The sequence below is a fragment of the Ambystoma mexicanum genome, chromosome 1q, assembly GCF_040938575.1.
Source record: "Ambystoma mexicanum isolate Mex_15411 chromosome 1q, UKY_AmexF1_1, whole genome shotgun sequence".
In the NCBI taxonomy this organism is placed as follows: domain Eukaryota; kingdom Metazoa; phylum Chordata; class Amphibia; order Caudata; family Ambystomatidae; genus Ambystoma; species Ambystoma mexicanum.
The window spans coordinates 947,852,985-947,879,592 of record NC_090922.1 but is presented as its reverse complement, the minus strand read 5'-3'; positions in this window follow the sequence as shown (position 1 = coordinate 947,879,592).

Here is a 26,608-nt window from a genome sequence, read left to right as displayed (position 1 = left end):
CCCATTGGTTTAGGGCGGAGCAATCTTGATCCCTTGAACACCTCGCCCTCTGATAAGTCGATCCTTTCTCCAGCAGTCCTTGCTGCCCTTGAAAAACGCGTGCATTTATCGGACGGACCATCAACACCGGTCACAGTTCCTGCACACAAAAGGGCTGATGTCCACCTACACTGCAAAGAATCCATCCCGTTGGACCTGTGTAATATTTCTGCTAATTTGCTGTCCACGAAAAACCCTACCATCACTACGGATTCTATCATAGAGGTCCCTTGCACGGTAAATCCTATGCCCCCTTCATTGGTAGCAGGCGTTGCTTCTTCGCCTACACCTATTCCTCAGGTCCACCCTTTGGGCTTTGACCTTCTTGATCCAGCTGTTGATATGCAGTCACTTGAGGCATCTTATCCAGTTCTATCCCGGATCTTAAATCTATTGGACCGAGGACATGAATATACTCATTACGAACTCAGAGACTGCAAATCTTCTCTGAATCAAATCCTCTTCAAACTGAATAAATTAGAAGGTTATATCTTTGCTGATTCTATTCGGGCTGATGGTGCACCTCCCCCAACTATAGGGAGTGCCCCCATGGGCAGTGGTATAAATGTGAAGGTTGATTCAGTGAGCTGTGCCACTCAAACTGAACAGAAAGAACAGGCACCATGGACCGCAGAAAAGCAGCTATTTCAGCTGAAAACATACTCATTCCCGCAATCTTTTGCACAAATTGTGGCTTCCCCATCTCTTCTTCCCAACCTATACTCACCCATGCGCAATTGTGTCACATGATCACTAAGAACACTGAAAAAATAGACCAACTACTATTTTTTGTCCAATCGAATCCATTAGACCATCTTAATGGCAGTGAAAATTGTCAAGTTGATGCTGAGTTGGAATCAATATTTCATCCCGACAGTCCGTCGGCTCTCACGAACCTGTTTACGGAGCCTTCGTCTGTTACACCTTCTCCGACAGATAAGATTAAAATAAAGAGCGAGTATTCTACTGGCGCAGGACAATTTTTTGCCTCGCGAAAGGAAAAGCGTCTTTTTCTTAGAGCCCTAAAACGGAAGGCCGTATGCAATTCCCCTCAACCGGTGGCCAAATCACTTGAACCAAATTTAAATACAAAAACAAAAAAAGGCAATAACCATAATAAAAATAATAACAAAAAAAAAATTGGAAATGGAAGAAAGCATTCTGCCATCACAGAATGTGAAAACGAACTTCCAACATGAGTAAGGTCCTGAAATAGTGGATACTCTTGAAGACACTAACAAGGACCTACAGTTTTCCACCGGCAAGAAAGACATTGAGATGGCTCACAAAATTTGTAAAGGAACGAGTAACTTGAATTTGGGCGTGCCTTTGGGGGCACCACCCAAGACACCAGGAAATGTCCAAACTCAGTTATCAGCCTTTTTCAAGCCTATAGTACACAAAAATGCACAACCAGCCCAAGGAGCAACCCAAGCCAGTGTCAATATCGAAGTGTCGCAAAATCTTCAACCTCACCTCCTCAAACAAACAACAGGTTGCACTCAAGCCAATCTGCTTCATGGAGCACTGCCAGGCCCTAAGCTATTAGATTACGAGAACTCCCGGGTGGTCGTCCAATCGGATGACCAAACGGAAGATGTAGTCACACAACAGCTTACAACCTCTCCCAAACATAAAGGCAAAGGGACTTCACCTTCCTCTACTCTACTGGGATGGGAGACAGATCCTGAAATCTATGGAAACAAAAGATTGAATCACTCAGCCCTACTAAAAGCGTTTAGGCAAATTCCCGCTTTTCGCACACTCCATTCAGATGACATCGAATGGATTACTCTGCCTCACATCCAAAACCATAGGATGGTGTGTAAAGTGCAAACCAGTATCATAACTGATCTGGTATGGCTGCACAGAGGGGACCTCCAAATGATTGGGCTAACTCCGGTTTCATTTGAAGCACTAGATAATGCGATAGCTTTTAATGAAACCGCTATCACAAATTCCATCCCTGAGGCCCCACCTACTGTCACTCCTGGTGATCAAGGAGTGATCAAACTGGAAGTAATAAATCATTTAGTTACTCTGTCAAACATTAGCAAGGATTGCTCATGGCTAACCTCATTGGCCTCCACACTGAATCCTGCAATGGATAATGTGCCCTCATAATAAACCATCCAAATTGTTGATCTTATCATGGAACTCATGTGGCTTTATAAATCTCTACACATGGTTCCATAACAAGCACGATGTACACAAGTGTGACATACTTTTCTGTCAAGAAACCATGGCACTACAAAAAATAGCACTGCCAGGCCTCACTGTCCATCAAACTTTAGCAGAACGTGGCCCTAGAGGACGCCCCCACGGTGGTACTGCCATTTGCATAAATACAAACTTGAGCACTACAATCTACGAAGTTTTTCAAACAACTCTGTATATAGCAGTCTTAATATCATTTCAGGAATTGGCCATAGATTACTACTTATGCATATCCTTATATCACAATCCTTCTCGATGGAAAATTACTTGTGCATTTGCTCTACTCGACACACTTTTTGACAACATCTTGACAAACTATCCAGCATGTCGGATAATTATGGGAGGAGATTTTAATGCAAAGTGTTTGAATCCTGTTGCTGTGAATATGGCATACGATCTTCCCTCCACACCTGCTGGTAGAGGCTGTATGTGGCATTCTCACCTAGCCTTGTGGGACCTAGCGTTTGTGCCATTCCACAGTCATGGACCAAACTACACATGGAAGAGGGGTCCTTTAACATCTTGCATTGATCACTTTGCCATCTCGCAAAATTTACAAGAATGCTGTAAAGATATTGTAATTCTTGATCCATCTCTGGGTGATCATCTCGTAAATCAGTTGTCCCTTTCTATAAAAACCGCTATACTTAACCACAATTCTTACCAAGTATTTTTAGAGGGCGACCGTCCACGAATCTCCATTAGATGGAATAAGCGACAGTGCGACAGGGTAAATATTTGCTTGGATGAATGGCTGGGTGCCTTCCGTGACAGCACAAAACTCAAACAAGAAATTAATATAGAAACAAATTTTGAATTGGAAATCTTGGAGGTTATAAGGGGGGTGCTGAAAAATGAGAAAGCTAATACAAGTATCTTTAACTCGCAGAATAGCTGTCTTGAATTGCTTCTAGCCAAACGCCTCAAAAATGCTGACTTACACAAGCTTAAAAACAAATTGTGTTCTACAGTTGAATATGCCAAACATAAAAGAATGATTATAAATACATATCGCAACAAATGTAAAAACTTAAAATGCTATAAATTTAACCTGGACAATCAAAAGATCATAGCCTCTTTATGTCGCAATGATCGGCGCTCGACATGGGCAATTCTTAGATCGGACTCTGTAGACTTATCTGCAAATCAGTCTTCTATGATATCTGCTGCAGCTTGGAGTGACTTTTATAGCAACAAATATGCACTTCCAGCTCGCTACCTCACTAGCATTGCTGAGGCACCTGTCCCGCCACGATTACCCATATCTCCTTGGTCAATACAGGACATTGAATGCGCTATTAATGCCCTTAACTACTCCAAGGCAGCCGGACCAGACGGCATTCCACCCTGTCCGTTAAAGCAGAATCCCTTTTTATGGGCAAAACTTCTGAAATGCCAATTCGACAAGGTGCTAACATCGCCAGTCATTCCCGAGTCTTGGCTGGGATCAATTATTGTACCCATCTTCAAAAAGGGGGATAGGGAAAACCCAGTAAATTATAGGCCCATTGCACTAAAAGATGCAACAGCAAAAGTGTTTGCAATTCTACTATTAAGGGAACTTCAGACCTTCCTGAAAACTAATAATATTCTATTGCGTTTCCAGATTGGTTTTCGGGCTGAGATGGGGACATCCCTTAATGCTACACTTTTGGAGCATCTACTTGCAAAGTCAAAGACAACTAATGCGGGCCCACTATACATGGCATCGGTGGATATGACAGCAGCTTTTGATTGTGTGGTGCAGGAAATTCTCTGGCAAATCATGCGAAAGCTTGGTATTCCCGCGCACATCACATACTTAATATCTAAATTACACACCAACACAGTTTACTACATTAGAGTCAATCAATCTGGAGCAACTACCAATGCAATTCCTATTGCAATTGGAGTAAAACAAGGTTGCAACCTCGCAGCCACTTTGTTTAATTTATATCTTTGTGGCATCAACAATATTTGGCTAAAACAACTCAGTTATCCTGCCAGATTGGGCCACTTAAAGATCCAGTGGCTTGCATTTGCTGACGACATCGTAATATTCGATCGTATACCTTAAGGCTTACAAACGAAGCTCTCCCTATTTGCTGATTTTTGCTGTTCTCACAATCTTGACTTTGATGTAGCTAAATCTAGCATTTTTATTTTTAAGAACTTGAAAAGACGCTCTTGTCCATGGAAGTGGACCATAGGTAGCACGCCCATACCTAGGACGCTCACGATAAAATACTTGGGCTACCTAGTATCGGACTCAAACTCATTGTCGATGTGGAAAACCTTAACCAAAAGGCTAAAATTCTATCCACCCAAATGCGCATGGTACTAACCAAATACTGCAAGTTCTCCATTCTGCCGCCTTTTGAATTTTATACCCTAAAAGGGGAGGCGATTATACTCTATGCCCTAGATATGTGCCTGGCAAATATAGACACATTTTTGGATCAACTTCAAGGTCGACTATGGAAGGGCGTGATGGGTTTGGCCATTTCACTTCCAAACGCGGTCCTTAGGCAGGAATTGGGTCTTATATCATTGTCCGCCCGATACAACTGGCGTCAATTATCAAATCTTGCTAAAATGCTCTTCCCCCCTAAAAACTCTCTATATGAGGACTTGGGACTGATGATTAGATCATCTGATCCCCTTTCCATCAAAATGTTCTGTATGAAAATGGGTGCTATATTGGAACAGCTTGCACTTACACCTGCTGATTTGGAACTTCGCCGCACACACGTCAAGCACCGCCTATTTGAGCATGATTGGTGCACTACTATAAACGCAATGGAAAAACTTAAAACATACAAAGAGGCGACCAAATTGGCATCAGCACAGACATCGCACAAACTTTACTTAATGCAATTTCCATGCTCTAAAGCCAGAGATTTATATCTAAGGTTCAAACTAAACCAATTTCCCACCTTAGAACGTGCAAAAAGATGGCTCAATTCAAATGAGGCAACAGTGGGGGACAAATGCAGACTTTGGGCCTCATTACGACCATGGCGGAAATCGAAAAACGATGGCGGAAATGCAATACCGCCATCGAATAGCGCTCGGTGCGATTATGACCCGTCGGCCGCAAAGTACGATGCCATTAGCGACACCGTAGTGAACGCCAACGCTAACTGCACCAAGTACGTGCGCGCGCCATGCCAAACCGTAAATACCACCATGGCGCAACGGTACGCGAATTCTGACCCTAGCGGACATGCACCTAACGCCATCAAGCACGGCGGAAAGTACCATTCCGCCATGGTGAGAAGTACGGCATCGCGAACCAACCGTAAACAGCCCCACTGAGTGCCTGTACACCGCTCCCTGGCCACATTGTACAACTCCCCGTAGGTGCAATGAAGTCACAATGCAACCAGTGAAATGTACAAGTCACCCATGCATGCCAACGAACAAAAGAATCTCAAGAGGGGCCAATGGGAGCTGCAGGGCACAGATGGCACGAATACAGAAGCTATTCCAATGGACATGACCTCAGTCTCCCACCAAGAAACGCACGCAAAGACAGGCACCTGTGACCAGCAATATTCAGAAAATCACATCATTCCACCAATCCACCTGGCTGACCGGCATCTGTTACACAAAACCTAATCCCCCGCCCCTGAGCATGACATCATTCAAACAGTCATATTGGCAGCCCTTATCCCTGACCTCACTGGGCTTCGTAGGCAAACGCGCCCAGCACAGTACCACGCAACTATACTCCGAAGCTGGAACCCAATGCAGATCTCCTCACAATACATCGCTCCCCAAATAGGAATATGCCACATCACTTGCAAAGAAGAACGCTACACGGCCCATATCAGAATAGAAATTTAATGCACAACAAATTCACCAAGCCCATACAGCCATTAGGCCATGAACTCCAAAACACATTTCACCATTGTGGGCTGCATCCGCAATAAATGACCAGCTACTTCTTGTGTGACGCCCTGTTCCTTCATGGTACACAGGGCCACATTCTCGTACGAAAAGGCAACATGGAAGCGCCCAGAACCGCAAGGCCGACCCAATGGGGAGGCACTAGTCCAGCTGAAAGGCCGAAATGTTGCTCCGAGCCACTAGTACTGCGTAAGGGCATGTGGCCCATTGGCGATCGTCCCATAAGATCGTAATGCTGCTCCACTGATTAACACGAAGCAGCAGGTGTCGGGAGTAAAATCCATCTGCAAGAGTGGCATACAGATGGCAGTGGCAAAAGGGGAGGAGATACCTGTCAACCAAATGAAAAGAAAAAGAATAGAATGGCCATCAGAACTACATTAGAATAACTCACTTCAATGATCACACCAAATCCACAGCCATATGCATGCTAGCCCACTCCAAAGGATCATCACCACCCAAAAACCACTTGCGACTCATAACTATCTATATCGAGGTGAAAACACCATCACAAACGAGTGTACCTGTGCATGCGTCTGTTAAAACAGAATCCATCAGATGGGATTGGTAACGTGCATGGACACAAGTGTCTGAAGGCGCGTCGAGACAGGGAGGGCTCAACAAGGCCAGATAGACGATGGTCCCACTATGGCAGCCCTGCATCACATAGCGCAGGGGAGGCGGACAGATTCCAAGAAGCCCTGTACATGGCAAACTCTGTATCAAATCATCTGTCCATGCATCCATTCATCATTCCCTCATCCCGTAATGATAATGCCTGTTTCCATACTCACATAACATGTGAAAATTCCATTGAGTCTGTGCGTTATGCAGCCTGCATAATCCACTGTGCCCCAGCCCGTAATTCCAGTGTTGTGAAGTAACATGTATTTGGGAACGTCCGGCCTCATCGTCCACTTCGCTATTGCGCATCCCAAACTATTCATATCAATCATTGCATCCTCGCCATGGCCCCTGTCCCAAGGACATTGAACAATAGAACGTTATATTTGCAGTCAGACCTGTGGGCATCTCCTCGCCGCTAGCTGAAAACCGAAAGCGCCGCCCTTCGAATTCCTCATTTGCAACATCACGTCGAAAAGGCATCTGTGGCCGCTTGAAATCACAAATTAATCCATCTAGTGCGGCTGTGTGTGTAAATGGCAACTGCCTTCACTCACAAATGGGACGCCCCGCCCGTCGTTGAAACTCGGTACAGTGATGCATGAGGGTCCACCGTTACTCGAGTACTACGTTCCACTGACCCTTCACAAGTCTGTTCGCGACTGCTAACATAGTATGTGAAACAATGGGACCATAGCCGAATGAACATATCAACCAATGTTACACTGCCATCGGGTACAAATACATGATTGTAATAGCAAGATGCCATTCCTCGAATTGCAGCGTTGTGTGCGGGACGTGCTCGCCCAAAGGGGAGAGCAGCTTGCACAGGTGGAATGAATCACCACAGGTGGAGGCCATACAGCCTGAAAACACATAAATAGCACACCCAGTCTCCTCCCACAACCACACCCACTCCGAAATGCTACCGGCAGGACTCGCGATGTTGGCCCTGGGGGACCTGATAGCATTGCAAGTACTCCAACTCCAAGAACAAGACGAACACCAACTACAACCGGCCGCACGGAGGAGACGCAGGAGGAGGAGGAGGGCAAGGCAGGGCCAGCAAGGGCCGCCAGCACAGCAACTACCACCACGCAGGCAGCCCGCAATCCCACGCCTCCGAGCACATCCGTTCAACCTCACTGATGAGCAGATCCACACCCTCTACCGTTTGGACCGGGACACCATAGCCGCCATTGTGGACATGACACAGGCTGACCTTGTCAACATGATAGATAGCCCAACCGCCATCCCACCCCTACTGAAGGTGGTGTCTGTACTCCACTTCCTGGCCACAGGCACCTACCAGCACACAGTCGGACAGTTGCATGGCATCTCACAGTCACTGTTCTCACGGACACTATTGCAAGTGCTCGATGCCCTCCTGCAGCACGCAGACGACTACATCTCTCTACCACGCTCGGAGCAGGAAGTTACCAACACAAAAGTGGGATTCCATGCACTTGCCGGCATACCGGGTTGCATTGGTGCCATCGACTGCACCCATGTGGAATTGGTCGTCCCACATGCCATGGAGGCCCAGTACCGCAACCGAAAACAATTTCATTCACTGAATGTACAAATGGTGTGTGACTCCAACAGGATCATTACACATTGTTGTGCCCGATTCCCTGGATCAACCCATGATTCTATGGTCTTGAGGAACTCAACAATACCACGCTACATGGAGCGACACGCAGGGAACAGATCCTGGCTACTCGGTGAGTCTCATTTCATGCATGCTGATGTGGGGTATGTGATGCGGCAATGACCTGGCAGGAAGGGGGGGGTGCGTACGTAGCAATGGCATTCCACATTATTCGTTTATCGTCCACATACAGGTGATGCCGGATATCCACTGAAGAGATGGCTCCTCACACCAGTCCGGAACCCACGGGACCAGCATGAGGAGGACTACAACCATGCCCACTCACGTACCCGTGTAGTCATTGAACAGGCATTCGGCCTACTGAAGACTCGTTTCCGGTGCCTCAGCAGGTCTGGCGGGGCACTCCTGTACCGCCATGTGAAGGTTGCAAAGATGGTGATGGCATGTGTCATGCTACACAACATGTGCGTACGTAGAAATGTGCCCATGCCCCCTGACGCAGAACTGCAAGCACCTGAAGATGGTCATGATGAGGGTGGGGATGTGGCAGCACCTCAAGGAGTCTGCGAGGCACAGGAGGGCCGTGACATTCGTCAGCATCTCATAGATGCATGCTTCTAGCACTCACGCCTGGTGGCTGATACATGGACACGGGACTCGTGGCACTGTGTGTGTCTGGTACATGCACAATATGGACTGTACGCCTATGATGGCCTCGTACACAAAGATCAATGTCCACACATCTCATTGGTTGATCGTGCATTGTTTATGGCATATGTGATATCATGTTGAACACCCTATCGACCCGCCACCCAAGTGAGCCCAACACACCCCCTCCACCCTCCTACCTCCCCCCCGAACACCAGTGTCCAAAGATGCTCATTGTCAGTGGGCAGTCGCTATTGCAAGCCCCCTCTGCGGGTATCAGGGGCACCCCTGTCTGTGGAGCGCAGGTTCCTCCCAGATCTACGTTGGGGGCTGCCCTGGACAGAACTTGCAACGGATGATGTCTCTGCCTGCTCACGTCCATGCATGTCCCTAAGGGTTTGTGAGAGCTCAGTGAGCACACGGCGCACTGCGGCAAGTTCGGCACATACGTCTTTGGACGTCGCATGCAGTTCCCCCCTCAGGCTCTCGGTGCTTCTCTCCATTTGGACTCTCAGGCTCTCGGTGCTACTCTCCATTTGGACTCTCAGGCTCTCGGTGCTACTCTCCATTTGGACTCTCAGGCTCTCGGTGCTACTCTCCATTTGTGCCCTTAGTGTCTCTGTACTTCTCTCCATTTCTGCCCTAAGTGTCTCAGTTGATGTTTCTATGTCTGCCTTAGTGCCCCCACATTCATCGGCATGGTCCTTGAGGAGCGTGGCCAGTTGCTGCTGTTGCACGATTAACTGGTCGAGGGACTGTTGCCTCTGCTGGGCCATGGCCATTTGCGGTGGTGTCACAGAGTGGCTGTTCGCCTCATGTTGCCCTGCCACAGGGCTTGTGGGGGATGGCCAGTCATCGTCTTGTGGGTGCCCCTGCGTGGTATCCTCATGGTGTACGGGATGGAACAGACAGGGGGATTGGGACAGGTCATGGATGGATCTGACTTCGACATCCCCGTCTTCTGTGTCGGAGCATGCTGCCATTAATGGATTGTCACCTATGGTGCTGCTGCCACCAGAGGCAGTGCCTTCTGTGGCATCCATTGGGGGGACCTGTGGTGGTGCTGTTGTGGGCATGCTGGCTGCTGGGGTGCCTGTTGGAGTTCCCTCCTCTGTGCTGCCACTTGATTTGTGCTGCTGCCGTGTCTTGATGCGTGCAGCTGAGGTGGAGGGTCTTTGGCCGTTGGTCTTGGCCCTCTTTGCAGGTGTGCTGGTAGGGGTGTCCTGAAGCTCGTCGTTTGGATCGGACCCTGTGGTGGAGTAAAGGAGGGCAAACGTTATTAATGGGTCTGTGGGAATTGGAATGGCAATGTATCACATGCATTGGGGTGGTACCTGAGGGTGATTTGGGTCGGGGCCTTGGAGGTGCTTTCATTTGTGTGTGGAGTGAGGGTGCAGTTGTTTGGCAGCCTGCAGTTAGGGTGTGCCTGCTGCACGTGTAGAGGGTGTTTTTGGGGTTTTTAATTATTTATGTATTTATTGTGAGTTTTAAAGTGCACTGTCAGGCCAATGTGTGTGGACGTTCTCCTGGACATGTGTTACTGTTGCGCTATGTGGACACATGGTGATTCACATGATTGGACATTGTGGATTTGGAATGGTTTTATTTGGGCCACCTACCGGATTCTTCGGATGTCTGCACTCCTTTCTCCATCCCTCCGACTCCCTCTATACTCTCCATTCCAATGGTGGAGGCACAGATTTCTTCCCATGGGGTCAACTTGATGGGTGATTCCGATCCTCCCCCGGTGGCTGTGGCAATGTTGCGGTTGGCAGAAAGTATGCTACGGACGCGTATCCGCAGGTCGTCCCATCGCTTTCTGCATTGCTGTGGGTTGCGGGGTGCGGTCCCCACCGCACTTACCCGCTGTGCCACCAGGGCCCATATGGCCTTCTTGTTCGCAAGTGCCGTCCTGGTCATTTGCGTGGAGAAGACGGCGGCAGCATTCTCCTGGAGGGTCTCTGTGAGCACGGTGAGTTCCTCACGGGAGAAGTGGACCTGCCGCTTGCGGTCGCACGCTTTCTTCGCTACTTTTCCCATTTTTCTTGGTTTCACTAGGGTGGATGACGGGTTGGGATGTGTCTCAGGGTAGTGTTTTTAGTGGTTGTGTGGATTTTGTGGTTTTATAGGTGTACGGCGTGATGTTTCCCGTTCCGGGACCATGTTTTTACTTCCGTTTCCGTATATTTACGGTCACCGTACTTTCCGGTTGGCGCTCGCTGCGGTGTCCGCTAAGATGGGTGGCGGTATTGCACCTAGGGCGCCGTACGGCGGCGGTGTGGGCCGTTTTGGGGTCATTTCCGCCATCGCGGACTTTGCACTTCCGCCATGGCGTGGTGCTCGTGCCCGATGGGTCGGAATGGGCCGCACTTTGCTCCATCGTGCAATGGCGGAAACGCTATTTACGCTGTGGCGGTCCGGTCAGTCACTTTCCGCCAGGGTCGTAATGAGGGCCTTTGTAAGGTGCCTAACACGCAGGAGACACTCAAGCACTTAATTTCAGAGTGTGCATATTATCGTGAGCAACGAAAAGAAATATTGGGAAATGCACTATTGGGCACACATGGTGCCGGAAGTGAGTGGTTATGGTTCTCATGCATGTGGGGATCTTCTACTAAAGCCATATTATGGCTTACGTGTTTTCTAGCCATACTAAAAGTTGATCTCGAGAAACAAAATGCTTTCCACGAAAATTGATTTTGCCATATCAGTTAAAGACTTGTTGTAGAAATCTAATTCTGATTTCATGTATCGACCGTCATATGTTAAAAACTTTTGTCATATGTCAATGTTGAGGGACTTGGAACTTTGCAAAAAACGAAAAAAACATAAATTGGCGAATAGGTAAGAAGCTTTGATGCTGAATCTCACTAAGAAGTTGTTATTATAGACATAACAGGAAACACTTTTAGAGAGCGTCACTGCTGATGTTCTGGATATTTTATAAGAGTTTCTCTTTTTTTTTTCCTTCCCCTTTCTGGTATTTTTTTAAAATGGATTGTAATGAAGAATTGTTGTTGAAAATTGTAAATGAATAATGAAAGTTGTAAAAGTTTGTTAACCAAACTATAAACAACAGTTTGAATAAAAAATGTTTTTTAAAAAAAGTAGCCTTGTTAAATTTACCAAACCCAGCGTAATTAATCACATAAAGCTATCATGTAACACTCCTCCACATAGAGAACTTTTCATCATGTCCCTACTCTAACGTTTTAAACCATGGAGAAAAGAAGAACATGTATTAGGCACCCATGACTCATTTGAAGATGCTTTCAATGCAAATGAAAGCAGTATAACAAATGTCACTTTCAAGTAGTACAAAAACATTTTGGACCATGAACACCAACAAGAGGAAGAAATCCTATCACAACTAAATGGAGACACTCCTGAGGCAGTCAACCTTCTTTTACCAGAAGCCAAGAATCACTTGGAGAGCCACTCATAGTAAATGTAGCAGAATTAGCCATGACAGAAGTAGAAAACACCACGTGTCATTATGAGGAATCAGAAAAAACTTGCCACTCCTCAAATCACAACTCAATGATTAGCAACGTAGCATTTTCCTAGAAGTAACTAAAGAAATTGAACATGGTTTGCAGCATGAAAGTAAGAGGTGTAGCTGCCAAAATTATAAACCTGTACACCTCTATTTAAGTGGTGAAGTTGGTTTAGGCAAAACATTCTTAATAAAAATCATCAGCAAATTCCTCCAAAAATGTACAAACAACAAGCTTTCAGCTGTTCTTACAGCCCCCACAGGTTTAGCTGCCTTCATCATAGGAGGTGTTACTTTACATTGACTACTGCTCCTTCCAGTAGAACACCAAAACAAATTAGAGTACTACAAACTATCAACAAAAGCTGCTGTTGCGCTATTTAGAATTCTGAAACAAATGAAAATAAATGCTCCTATTAGATGTAGTGAGCATGGTCTGCAACTTAATTTTGGCTTTGATTTATCTCAGATTGCAAGAAATCCTTAAAATGGACTACAAAGAACTCTTTAGAGGAAATACATTATTGTTTTTGGAGATCTCCTACAATTAACACCAGTGAAAGGATGAACTTATTTTCAAAACCTTAGGACACAAACAATGCCGCAACACACTTGGCAGCATAGGAAATGTAAATCTCTGGCAACATTTCCAATACAGAGAACTAACTCAAAACATGCATCAGTCTTCAGACCTCACCTATGCTGACATTTCAAAAAGCTATATTGGCATGGTACATCTGCTCCTGATGTCATGGAACAATTATCACCCAAAAATGTAACCCTAGCAAGCTGTACGCAATTCAATGAGACAATGTTAAAAAAAGAAATGGAGCCAATAGTGCACATTAACTCCACAGACAAACTGGAAGTGCGCGGCATGACACTCTCTATGTTTCAACAAACAACAGCACGACTGAATAGCTGGTTTGGAGAAAATGTTAACATTGTGTTTAAACTGTAGGGTAATTGTGAAACGTAACCTTGACGTGGAACAAGGTTTAGTTAATGGTGCCCTTGGAACAGTTGTTGGCTTCCAGGCGTATTCACATGACAACAACATTCAGTTTGTCAACATCCACTTTGACACATTTTCAGAAGTTAAAAGGATAGGCAACAATTCCTTCTTTTCAAAGACATGTATGAACACAGAGAACAATTCTCTCTTTCTCTTGCATATTCAGTCACTCATCACAAATCACAAGGTCTAACCCTAGATCAGGCATTAAATGACTTCGACAGCACAGTCTTTAAAGAAGGTATGAGTTACGTGGCACTGTCACATCTATGTACACTGGAAGGACTATTTCTAGTCAATGTTAATACAAACAAAGTCAAGACTGACATTCCTTGCATCGTGAAACACAACAAACTATGAGCACTCTACACTCCCCATCTCGACCTGTACCCTGTTCCTCAAAAAGGTAAACTTGTTAAAATAAATGCAATGGAAACATAACTTATAAGAGATCTCAGAAAAATACCACCAAAGAAACTGAAAGCAGCTGCTACTCCATCAAGTAGCACAATCACAAAATTATGTACTGCAAACACAAGTGCACATCCAACAGCGCAAAGAGTAATATGTCTTCTAAAAAAACTAGTACAGGTTCAGTAAATGACACAGACACAGAATGTTCCAAAACGCAGCAGTGTTTCGGAACAGAAAAAAATGCTATTAGTCTCGGGAGGATAGCTCAGTGGCAACATGCTCGCCTTGGAAGCAAGACGACACGGAGCAACACAGGTTTTCGATCCCCGGGTCCGCGCTTAGAAACCTCTGTGTATTAAGTGCGTTATAAATAACCTATCATATCATAGTAGTACCCCGGTCTAACAGGCCGGGGTACTAATGGCTATAAGCTCCTCGACGCCGGGCCAATACCGCCCACGGTAATGCCCCCGGGGCTTCTTTAAGGCCCTTGCTAGGCTCGGGCCTGTAACTACATCCCCGGGGCATTACCTGGGGCAGTATTTGCCTGCCGTATTGAGGTTTATTGCCACAGTAACAAACTCTAATTTGTAGGGACAGTTTGTGCTCCCCTGAAATGGCACTTCAATTACTTTCAATGGGAATAGAAAGATATAAGTTTGTACAATGGATTAGAAAACACTTCTGTTAGGCAATGCAAAGGTTCAGTGTACGAGGAGGGTCAGTTCAATTCAATAGGCCAGGCCAAAGTCAATAGTCTAGTGTACTTGGATAGGACAGATCAGTTCTGGTAACAAACAGGGAAGTCTTGTAAAAGTTCTCAGAAGTAGTTTAGACAAAAATAAATGATATGCTGGGTCACAAGCTAATTAGGACTGCAAGTTGGGAACGTTCCATGAACTTTCACCGCGAGATTTAGGATCTCTCAAACGGATGGCACAGTACCTTAATACGAAGCAAAAAGATGCAACTGAAGACGTTGGTTCCTGGCAGTTCCTGCAGATCTTGCTGTTCCTGAGGCTCAGTTGTGAGGACAATAGGGAGGACGTCAGGGGACTCCTGCACTGCAGGGGATCATTGTCGGAGCAAACAAGAACACTTCAGTTCAAGTAGCCATTGCTGCAAAGACACAAACTGGTTTCCCTCTCCCTGGCTAAACCTTAACCAGCATAGAGAATGGTTTCCAGGAGTCTTCTGAGTTGATTGGTCCCACTAACTCAAAGGAAGAAGACGTCCTTGAAGGAGCTTCTCTGTCTAATGGAGTTCTGGCAATTCGGATTTGCAGCATGGCTTCACCGGGCAAACCAACGGTCCAGTGGTTGCAGCAGCCGTCCTCTTCCAGCTCGTCTTTGTTTCTTTCATTCCAGTGGTCGACTCTGGCTTCCAGTCCTGGAGACTCACCTTTTAAACAGTTTTTTCCCATTCATTCCAGCCTAGCTGTCACTCACCCAGCAGGGTGGCTGTCCTTGCCTGACAGTCAGCCAGCCAATCATGCTAGAGTGCATTTGGGTCTCCTAGGAGACCGAGCACAGGGAGTTTCGGGCACCTCCCTCACTTCCTGCCCACTCCTGACACTCAGACTCCAAGGGCGGACTTCAGTTCTGAAGCCTGCCAAAGGCTCATGAACAAAGGGACCAAACCTGGTTTGGTGCGCAGAGTTAAACCCCAGAAGGACCTTTCCATGTAGAAACGCCAACAAAAGATGACAGAGTCTGTTTTTACAGAGGGGTCTTGGGCGCCATATTGAAAAACATGGCATCCCCTATTTTTTGCTACCGTGGACGTGGTCTGGAAAAATCATGGTAGTCTGTTATAAAACCACTGCCACCAGCCATTTCAATAGGAAAGGGTAGCTTTTGACAGCTACAAGAGTGTTTAGACCGAGGGGATACTAAGTAACCCCTCCAGCACTCTATAGGAAGATAGTGTGTGCTGGGTCTATGAATTTAAAAAGACTAGTAAAGTCAATTTAACTATACAGTCTCTGGGGAACAGTAGTTCATCCCAGAGAAGGTATTTAAACCTTTGGAAGTCCAAAGGACATCCCTGTGCCACTGCACTAAAGGTGCTGTGTGACACAACAATGAAAAGATGATGCCTATGGAGTTATCTAAAACTCCATAATCAAAGAGCACAAGAGTAAAACAGACATCAAAATACATGAGAGAGTGGGAAAAAGGGCTCACACTCTCTCCAGGAAAAAAAAATCAAGTCCTCAAAATGCAGCAAAGTTTCTGGGGGTCTCTAAGGTGAAGGGAATAAGCACATTTCAGAGAATTCTCCCTAACAACCTGCACCATCCCCAATGTAAAAATGGTTATGCAGTTAAATTACCACAGTCGATGATTTCTGAAATAATACATAAAAGGAAAAGAGAATAGTAGATTCAAAACTTCAGCAATCTTCAGCACTTCAGCACAGCATCAGGTGCAACATACCACTGCCCCCAGACCTGAACATTCTGCCCTCAGAGGATGACGAGTCGGTCACTTGCAATCGCCCACTGAGAGCATTGAGGCCAGGGATGGACTCATGAGCCAGCAAATAGCTTTTTCTGAATTCCCCTCCACTCAGCACTCCCTTGCACTTTACTGCATATCATGCACAATCACAGTAAACACTTATTAGAAAAACATGGAATACCCCCTCATAAGTGAATATTTATATCTAGCAACGTGCAACGTGTAACAAACATTTCCAAAACAGCATTGCACCCCCACAAAACTTCCACTCTCAAGAAAACCTTTGCCGAAACACCCATCCCCAAAAATACCCTCCCCAAAACACCCACCCTCAAGAACACCCTCGACAAAACACCCACCCTCAAAAAACACCCATGCAGTGTCCAAATGTTATTTCCTGGCCCTCTTGGCCTTGGGGGCCTGTTCCTGCTCGTTGGAGGTGAGATGGAGCAGTGAACAGTGCCTGGGTGTGCTTGGGAATGTGTCCTCTGTGGGGTGTTACATATGTGGATGACTCAGACCCACTGGGCCCAGACATATTGTAGTGTCAGCTGAATGGCGTAATTCAGCGACCTTGTAGAGGCAGAGGAGGAATCTCTGTGCTCGCACACTCTCTGCCCCAGTGTCACCATGACGACGGTGGCATGGCCAAGTGAGTGGGCAAACATTTATTGAAGCTGCTGGCCCGCAAATGCATGGACCTCTGCCTGTCTGCCTGCTGCCTCTCAAAGGAATCCATCCTCACATGTATTGCGCATGTTGGTGTCAGCCAGAGGTGGTTGTCTGTGTGGGCTTTGTGTCTGGGCTGGGCTGAAGAATAGTGTGGCATCACCCTCATACTCCTATTCCTCCTCCTTCTCTTCTTATTCAGTGGTGGGGAAATGGCTACCACCGCAAAGTACCTGTGGCTGTACACCATGTGATTGGGGTGATGGCATGCAGGCTCCCTGGGGTCTATGTACCACTGCTGCGATGGTCACTGTTCATGTGACTAGATGTGGTAGCTGTGACATGGCATAGGGAGCTGCAGTGACAGCTGGGTTCCTTGCCTGACTGGTTTGTGAACCACTGTCCACTGGCTTGGGGAATGCCCCTCTCAGGGCTTGATGTTATCTCCACTGTGGTGGTAGGTGGTGGTGGTTAAGGAGGTGTAGGTGGTAGTGGATGAGGTGGAGTTGGTGCTGGTGGTGCTGGTGGCTCAGCAGCCCTCCTCTGCCACTTGCTCCTGCTTGCGAGTGGTTTGGCCTGTGCAGGGGTGGGGGCAGTTGATATGGCTATGGTCGAGGGTCTGGCCTCTTCAATGTCCATGGACGGTGTTCCTGTTGGAAATATAATGACAAGGTTGTTATTCATCGGTCAGACATGTCTGTGGGCTTGCATTACACCAATGCAACATTGTGTCGCAGAGTTCTATATTTCATGTGGATTGCTTGGGTGTTACAGCTCTGATGGGTACTCCTGCAAGTATGTGGTGGTTGTGGTGCCTGCTGAGTGTGCACATGGTGTATGCATATGTGCATTGCCTGTTGGCCAGCCAAGGTGGGTTTTTGCCATGGATGTGGTGCGGCATCACTTTCTGAGGTGGCCGATCTTGGCACACATGGGTACTTCTCATGTGTCTATTTATTTATTTATTTATTGTGCATTTGTAATGTGCTTGTACATCAAGTAAATTGTTTTCAAAGCGCCCACAGGGCAAAAGGGAGGGAACATGAGAATGAAAGGCAAATGCAATAGCAATGAAAGAAAGAGGAAGTCCTACTAGGCCTTGTGAGCATTCAGAACGTGAAAGTGCAGAGAGAGAGAAGCGACAAGGGGGGGGGCAAGTGCTTGGAGTTCCATGGAGGGAAGCACTAGGGAGTAAGTTGCAAGCAGCTGTTAAGTGCCTGGCAGAGATCACTTGGTAAGAGTGGTCGAATGCCAATACAATAAGTGGAGGCTTGTGAGACAGCAGGCCAGTGGGCACCCACAGGCAAGTGCTGGGAATGGGCAGAGGCTGAAGGTGATTGGGGGAGTGCAGGACCCAGAAGGACACATAATGGCCCTGGTGACCAATCTCAGCGACTTTGGGGTTTAGGGAGGGAGGGAGAGGGGGGAGGAGGAGTTGAAAAGGAAAGTCTTGAGTAGCTTCTGGAATTTGAGGCGTTTTGGCTCAAGACGGAGAGGAAGGAGGAGGCAGTTCCAGAGGAGTAACCAGCCATGAATGCACATTTCAATTACATTTCATGTGCATTGTTGTGTTTACCTGCATTCCTTGGCACATGTGTGTGCTCACTGGAAATGTGCTGTGTCTACCATGTGTCCAACCATTTCCCATGACCATTCTGTGCATATATGCTGGTGGATGCATGCAAGTGGGGACTACATGCTCATGTGCATGCAGTGGTACTTACCGCCAACACCTTGGGTCCTTGATCCGGTCTATGCACTCCCTATCCCCTCAATGCCCACCATGTGCAGGATGCTGCTGGCTGTCTCCTCCCAGGGCATTAGGGGGTGGGTGTACACTGTATCACACTCTTCCTCCTGTGCTTCGCTATGAGGCCATGCACCCTTGTCTTCAGGTTGTCTCACCTTGTATGGCAATCCCTGGTACTGTGGGGGACCTCATAATGGTGGATCACAGCATCTGCTTATGCAGTGGGCTCCGCCTAAGAAAATGTAGGCTTGCAGAGCCAGAGATCTGGTGCCTGGGAGTTTTCTTGCTGGGAAATGATTTGGCTGTACTTCTGTGACTGGATAGAAGCAGGAAATTGGGAATTTTAGTTTGGATTGTGTTTTTAAAATGGCCACCTCTGGACTTCCCGTTCCGACAGTGATGCTATTTCCAGTGTTACCAGAAGTTTGTTTGGCGTATCAATATTATCGGCACTAATCTGCTAGTAATAATGGAAAACAGATGTTTCTGGTACGGCATGCCAGTATTACTGTTTCTAGTGGGGGATGTGTATGCGCCCCCAGGCTCGGATACGACGGGCTTGGAACAGTAATACCGGCACGCTGGTATTACCGCCGTTTTAACAGCATACTCAGAATGAGCCCCAATATCTTGGGACAGAGAGGAGAGTCTGATTAGCTGATCAAAATGAGCATGATGGCGAGTGGCATTAAAGTTTAAAGAGAGAAAACAGGGTCCAGTGTGAAAAGGAGAAAGAGAGAAGTGAAATATGCAGGGTGTTATGGAGATTCTCCTGTTTAACAGGAAGCAAGTGCAGTTTGGCGGAGTAAGGGGAATGTGAAAAGTGCTGCTAAGGCAAAAAATAAGATGAGCATCTACATTTTGGCCAGCCTGTATATGCCTAAAAATGTAGGCTCTCAAACCAAATTACGCGGAATTGGCAAAGTAATGCAAGAGGACGATAGAATGAAATATTTGGAACATCAAGCAAATATAGAAAACACATACCATTGGGGATCTGGTCAATCTGAGTAGTAACATACAAATAGCTATCAAGTCTTAATCCAAGATTCATAAAAGCATATACTGGAACACAACATATACCCAGACTGGAGGACAGGAAACAGGCTTCATAACTACCAAACACAATAATTACACATTTATGGCACCCACTTTCTGTTTAGATGGTTAAGAATGTGGGTGCCGTCAGCATACATGTACAAAGGGAAAAGAAGGGGGAGACCAAAGTGACTAGTGGCTGAACATAATGCTTAAAATGATAGGGATGAGTGAAGAGCCTTCTGGCATACGAGAATTGATGGAGCAGGAGGCTGAATAAAAGGGAAATGGGGCAGTTTGGGATTGGCTAGCAGGAAAAGGAGAGAGCCAGGTCACAGCAGCACCTGACATGAAACCGTCGGAGAGGTGAGTTAGGATCAGTGTGCCACGCCATACCTCATTATTATAGAGCGTCTGTGTGGGCATGATGCAAATGTATAAGGGTGAGGGTGGTCATTGTGCCCTTTGGCGTTTCTCCATGTTTCTTAGCAGTTTGCATGCCATAGGGCTGTCAGAGGAAACAGGGATTACTGCATGCTTAAAATGATCCTTCTGAAGGAGCTATTGAGAGGGGACCATTCTGAGGATAACTGAATGTAAGCTGTAAATCCACATATTGAACCCTCATAGTAAAGATACTGCTGAGAACCCACCACAATTAGCTCAATCTGCAGATATGTTCAAAGTGGGCTATTACCTACCAATACAAATTCGACATCAGTCTGGGGATTTGTTTCTCAAGTTAACAGAGAAACGCCAATAAACCTGCTTCTCATGTTCCTACTGTGCTGGTTGCTTACCTACATGATCACCTAGTGTGGGTTTGGCACCCAATCAGGCTGCACGGATGATGGGCTGAATCGTATGATTGTATGATCCAAGACCACATTCCGAACTGCCTCTCGGAAGCTCGCAGCCACGTGCCATCTTCCCTCCATCTCCCCATCGCTTCCCTTGTCTCCTGCACCACTATGCGCCTCACAAGGCCCTGGGGCACCAAGGAAATGGAAGAGGGGTTCTGCACGCAGCCCTATTTTTTTAATTTACGGCGGCCATTTTGGGTGAGTGCATAAAATAAAGGGTTGTGGCATGCACACAATGCATTCTTTCAAAACATACATTTCTGTCATCACCCTGGGCCATGAACCCTTTTTTTATAGCAATAATTTCCAGGTCCATGGGTGTCATTGTCTGATAACTCAGAGCCCTCTGATTATTACTCCAGTACCCTGATCAAATCCTGCCAATCTGAAACATTTCTGAAAAAGTGTTTTTTCAAAACCTGCATCACAGGAAACAATTACTGGATACAAAGAGGGGCTAGATTACCAAGTGTCGGTGTGTACCTCATGCTATTCACAAAGGACAATGAGGCACGTGCTCGAGTTTTCAGCCCATGAACCAAAAAAGCCTCAGCCCAGCTGGGCCACAGTCCTTTAGATCTGTGAATATACTTTGAAAGAGTGACACATTCACCCATCCTTCTTTTGAAGTCTGGGGTGGTGCACCCACACTAATAGTGACAGTGTTGGAGCTAGTAGGGGTGCAGCTGAACATCTTTGAAAATGAGCCTGGGCCCTTCCAGAAGATGCAGTGTGTTAATACATAATTCCCTGAAGGTGCCGCCCACTATAAAATCCTTGGCTACCTTGATTCGCCCTAAATGGTGCCCATCGTGTGTAGCATGTGCTGGTTGGCACACTGCTGGGGCAAAATTGTCGACGTTCAAGCATACAATTCCATGATAGAAATGCACTGTTTGCAGGCAAATTAGTGTACACCCCCTCAAACCATTACCGATGGTTATCACATGCAAGGGAAATCCCACAATGTGCCAACATTATTTTTTTAAACTGACATTCCAATAAGCAAAAACACCTAGAGAAAAAAAGGCCACTCAAAGGAGGTGTATTTTCGAATTATTCCTTCTATTTCGAAATTGGCATTTTTCTCAACTCAAAAATCTGTTGTGTAGTTTGTGCTGTTCAGTGACAACAACTGTGATGCAATCTTCACACGTGAAACGCGTCGCTTTTCCGTGTTGTCCTTGCAATGTAACCCTGGATGTGCTCTCTGTTGCTGTCAGAGGTTCTCAAAGGCAGCCTGGAGGTCCTCTTGAATGCGAGCTTTGCCAGGGCTGCTCTGGAACACTGCAACTCCAATGTTAAATCAGACGCTTACAATATGAAGTGAAGCAGATGGTGAACCTAGCAGGTTTAAATACCTGCAGATCAAGAGCTTTTTCATAGACAAATGAAGGCTGTCAACAATGCTAGCAGCAAATGACTTTGAGTTCTTCCTAACGAGGCAATAATATCAACTTAACTAGCATCTTGTTTAACAAGCAGCCTGTTTATGTGCCTCAGGGGTTATAGGAGCAGTTTGAAAGGCAATTGGGAACTGGGAGGTGTGAAAATAATTTGCTTACCCTTGTGTTAAATATCAATGAATATAACAAATCACATTGTTTTTGTTATCTGAATAAATGTCACCATCGTTCCATGTACTTAATCACCATCATAAGAGTGTATAAGGGTAACCCAGGAATATTTATGTGATGAAAATCAAGCAGGACACTTACTTGAAATAGTTCAATCATTTGCAAATAAAGTTGACATCATTTGATTGCAATATATAGCAAGACTTATTTGAAATGTGAAAACTAGTATTGCAAAGCTTTCAGATATAAATGGTTTAATGTAAACGTATCCCTTTTCATATTTCCCCTTCTAATAACTTTGATTTAAAAAAAATCTGCTTTCATTGAATTCACCGTTCTAATTATTACACTCAGCTGCAAATTATGCCGCTTTTAAAATACTGCTCGTTTATTTTGGGACACTTTTTCCTTTCTGGTCTTTCTTTGGCTCGTCTCTCTCCCGTCCTCAGATTGACTTGTTCTTGGTGCTCTTTCCCTCCCACCCCCTTGTCCTAAGTGGGTTTCTCTGCTTATTTTACAGTGATTGCTTACATTCAAGTGCAACTACGGTATCCTCCCCGATTCACTCCTGGGTCTGCTGTCCACTTAATTCCAGCATCTACCAAATCCGTCTTCCACGCCACTTCTTCACACATATTTCCCATTGTTGGGTCTTTACTAAGTACGTTACATCACAGCAAACCTACTTCTCCTTACCATGCCTAACAAGGTGCCTGCCCCTACCTTATCCCGTCTCTGAGTATTTCTCTGATTCAGTTGCAGTCACTCACGCCTGTTCTTTCCTACCCAGAAGCGTTGCTAGGGAGGGCTGAAGGGACTATAGCCCCAGGTCTTTTGGTTGTAGCCCTGGATAGAAGCTCAGGGGTTACAAACAAAAAGGCTAGCTAGCCCCCAGTCCCAACAGTTCTGACATTACCATAGCCTGGGTCTTTTCCAGACCTAGCAACACCCCTGGTCCTACCCCATGTGTGTCCGTCCTCTCTTTCGTCCCCACTCATGACTCGTTTCTATTAAACATAGAGAGGGAACTTTGTGAAACACGGAATATTTTGACTACCAATTTGCACAGAAAAATGCTATGAATCGCTTCTGTTTTCTTTTTTATTTTATTTTTCTTCTAAATGGCATGTTATTACATTTTTTGCTGGAAAATATAGAGACATATTTTGATTGAGATATTTCATAGCCATACCTTCACAATATATAGCATAAATAAAATGCTTCTCCCAAAAATATAAGTCACATGCTTATCCAATGTTTCAATGGCCTGTGTGTGCATAAGAGACCCAACTGCCAACACGTAAGGCACAGAAATGGTCTCATAATTCCATATACACCAAAACTAATCTACACGCGTAAATGCTCTTAGAAGCTGCAAAACCCTTATTGTGCCAACAACTATTTCCGGCTAACACAAAACAATGCATGTTGAAGAGGTCAACAACACAAACCATTCAGTCGAGTGACGACGTGGCTCACTAACAGTGCCCGGAAACATAGTGGCTCACTAACAGTGCCTGGAAACATATTTTACGGGGAGGGGGAGCATGGCTTTGAATTGGTACCAGACATCTGCGGTGGAGAAAACCTCACAGGGGTCAAGGTAATCGACCACTATCCCAAAGTGAAGTCAAAGGTGCTAGGAACTGATTTGTCCCTAAGCGACAGTAGTGGAACCCAACACAAATAGTGTCCCTGATTTTGGAACATTCATAAGGGAACTAACCCATGGGCTCTGACAGGGTTCCATACCCGCAGACCTGATGCCTGCTTTGACATTATGTGACATCCTATGAATTTTGCAACTGACAGGAAAACGGCCTCGAGTGTTAATGACGTGCTTGCACATGACCTTGGTCCTGTAGCTGGGGCAAGGAGCAGGAACAACTGATAACAGAAATATTGACAGTCTTCATACTGCTTGAATGTCCATGTGGAGGAGAAATGCACTCTCTCTACCCACATACATCATTGTATGCTCCTTGAAGCACGTAATAGAGGGGCACACTTTCCTCTTCTTCCAGGTCTAAGGTGACCGGCTTTGCAGCCATTTTCTCCTGACTGAAAAATGGATTGAGCCTGTTAATGTGGAACAGTTTATGTGGCTCCCATGGAACTCCATTCCCATTCTAGTAGGTGACATCACTTGGTGTGAAACATATGTACTTCTTTGCAGGAGAACAGGGATGAGTAGTGGTTCCTAAACTCCTACCTAGACCCCCACTACTACTAAACCAGCAGTGATCACAATCATAAACAGGCACACCATAAAAGGTAGACATTTCTTGCTTCTTTAAGGTAGCTTTGCCATGATCAGGTTATACTCGTCAAGAGGGTGGGTGCCAGCAGAGGAGCTTCCAGACAACAATGGCACAGTAAGTTGCAAGACAAAAAAAAATGTCCAATGTTCAATTACACAAAAAGGATCAACAAACATTTAAAACTGCTATCCACCAACCCCTATTAAAAAAAGACATAGTTAATGCAGACTTTTGGAACCTGATTCACAGAAGCGTTTTATAATGGTGCAATCCCATTGGAAAATGCTCTGTGAATCAAGCCCTTGGTCTCTATTGAAAACGTTGCCCTTGTGCAAAACAATAGAGCACATTTATTTAGCATACATTTTGCTACCTTGATAATGTAGAATGACTCAACTAGATTAAGTCCCAACCTGTATTATCCAGAAATACGTTCACTACAGCAAAAATGAAGTATACTATTTTATTTTTATATTTTCAGTGTAACATGAAAAGAAATATGGTGAGAACATTACTTATTATGTTTATTCCGGACACTTAATACACAAAATGTAATGTTTCTCTTTTTCCTGAATGCAACAATTTTAGATAATACGGTTTATGACTAAGCCTGTTTGCTCTGTCCTGCATTACCTAAGCATTTGTTCAGTTTTAAGCACGGGTGCACATGTTAGATAATCTGCCCCTGTGTAGTGAAGAAAAGGAGTATGCAGGCAATCAGACTGGTAGTAAGTTCAAGAATATGTCATTTTAGGTAAAGATTCAGGTCTTACATTTGACTAGGGTCCTTAGAACAAAGCTAGGGTGACAGAACCACAGTAGATACCATAGCATCTTCTTTCGGGGGCTCAGGAGGATAAAGCCATGATTCTTGGGTTTTCCCAATGAGTCAATTTGGGTTATGTCGGTGAGCTGGTTCAACGAGATTCTTCACTGCAGTGAAATTCAACAAACAACAATGGTTCGTTGTTCAAAGAAGCCTAGGACAATGAGGTGATGTGCAGATCCATGCGATTCGGAGGCTTGGCAGTGGCTCGCTGCAGCAATTTGACTTCAGTGGTGAGCTGAATTGACTGAATTTAACACAGCATTGAGGTTCAGCAGTGCAGCAGCTGGAAACTCAAAGAAGTTGAGAAAAATGGCAAGACAGGTGTAGTCGTAGGCTCGGAGGTGCTCAAAGTGGTTTGATATGTAGAGTGCTGAAGGTATCTCTGGTGGGTACTTGCAGTGGCTTGAAGTGTCTCGAAGGAATTCAAATCTGCTCACAAAGTCACAGTGATGCAAAAGAGCCAGAGGCAGATTCCTTTGGTCATTTGGTGCTGTGAGACCCTGTCTGGGACACTCAGGATAGTGGAGTCTATCCTCTGCTATTTATATCAAGGAATGTTGGCGGGGCACTTGAAGGTTTGCCATTTCAGCAGAAATAGACATGGGGACCAGTGTTATAGCAGCAGTCGAAATTTCCAACAGCAGGAAGCTTCACATGTTCACCTGAGCTGTTCGGGGGAAGGTTTGCACCCTCATTGGAAATCCTTAATTTCACACCAATGGATAAGGACTTTGGGGAATCTTTACCCCCAAGAAAGTTATAGTGAAAACCTATAAAAACTCGCAAGAATATGATGTCATGAAGATGACGCAAAGAAGATTCACCTAATGGGGGGTTTCTACCCCCTTGTATAGTCATTATGCAACGGCGGATTGTCCCATTTTAAGCCTTCCTTAAGGGGACATTCCTTGCTGCAGTAAAATGGGTTTTGGATGTTCATCTCAGATCTCACATTGATTTGTCTGCAGGAATTTCTGTGTGGTCACAGGAAGGAAATGTGGCATAGGCCTTTTCAAAATGGCTGGACCGTACAAATCCTCTCATCGGCTAGAGCATACATACAGAACAGGCTGTCTAGTGGACTTGTGATCCACATTTGACGCTTAAGATGTGACTTGTCTCTTAGACTCTCCAGCAAGAAGAGCCAAGGGTCCTCAAATGACTCTTCTCTGTCTGCTTTTTGCACCTTTGATTTAGTGACTG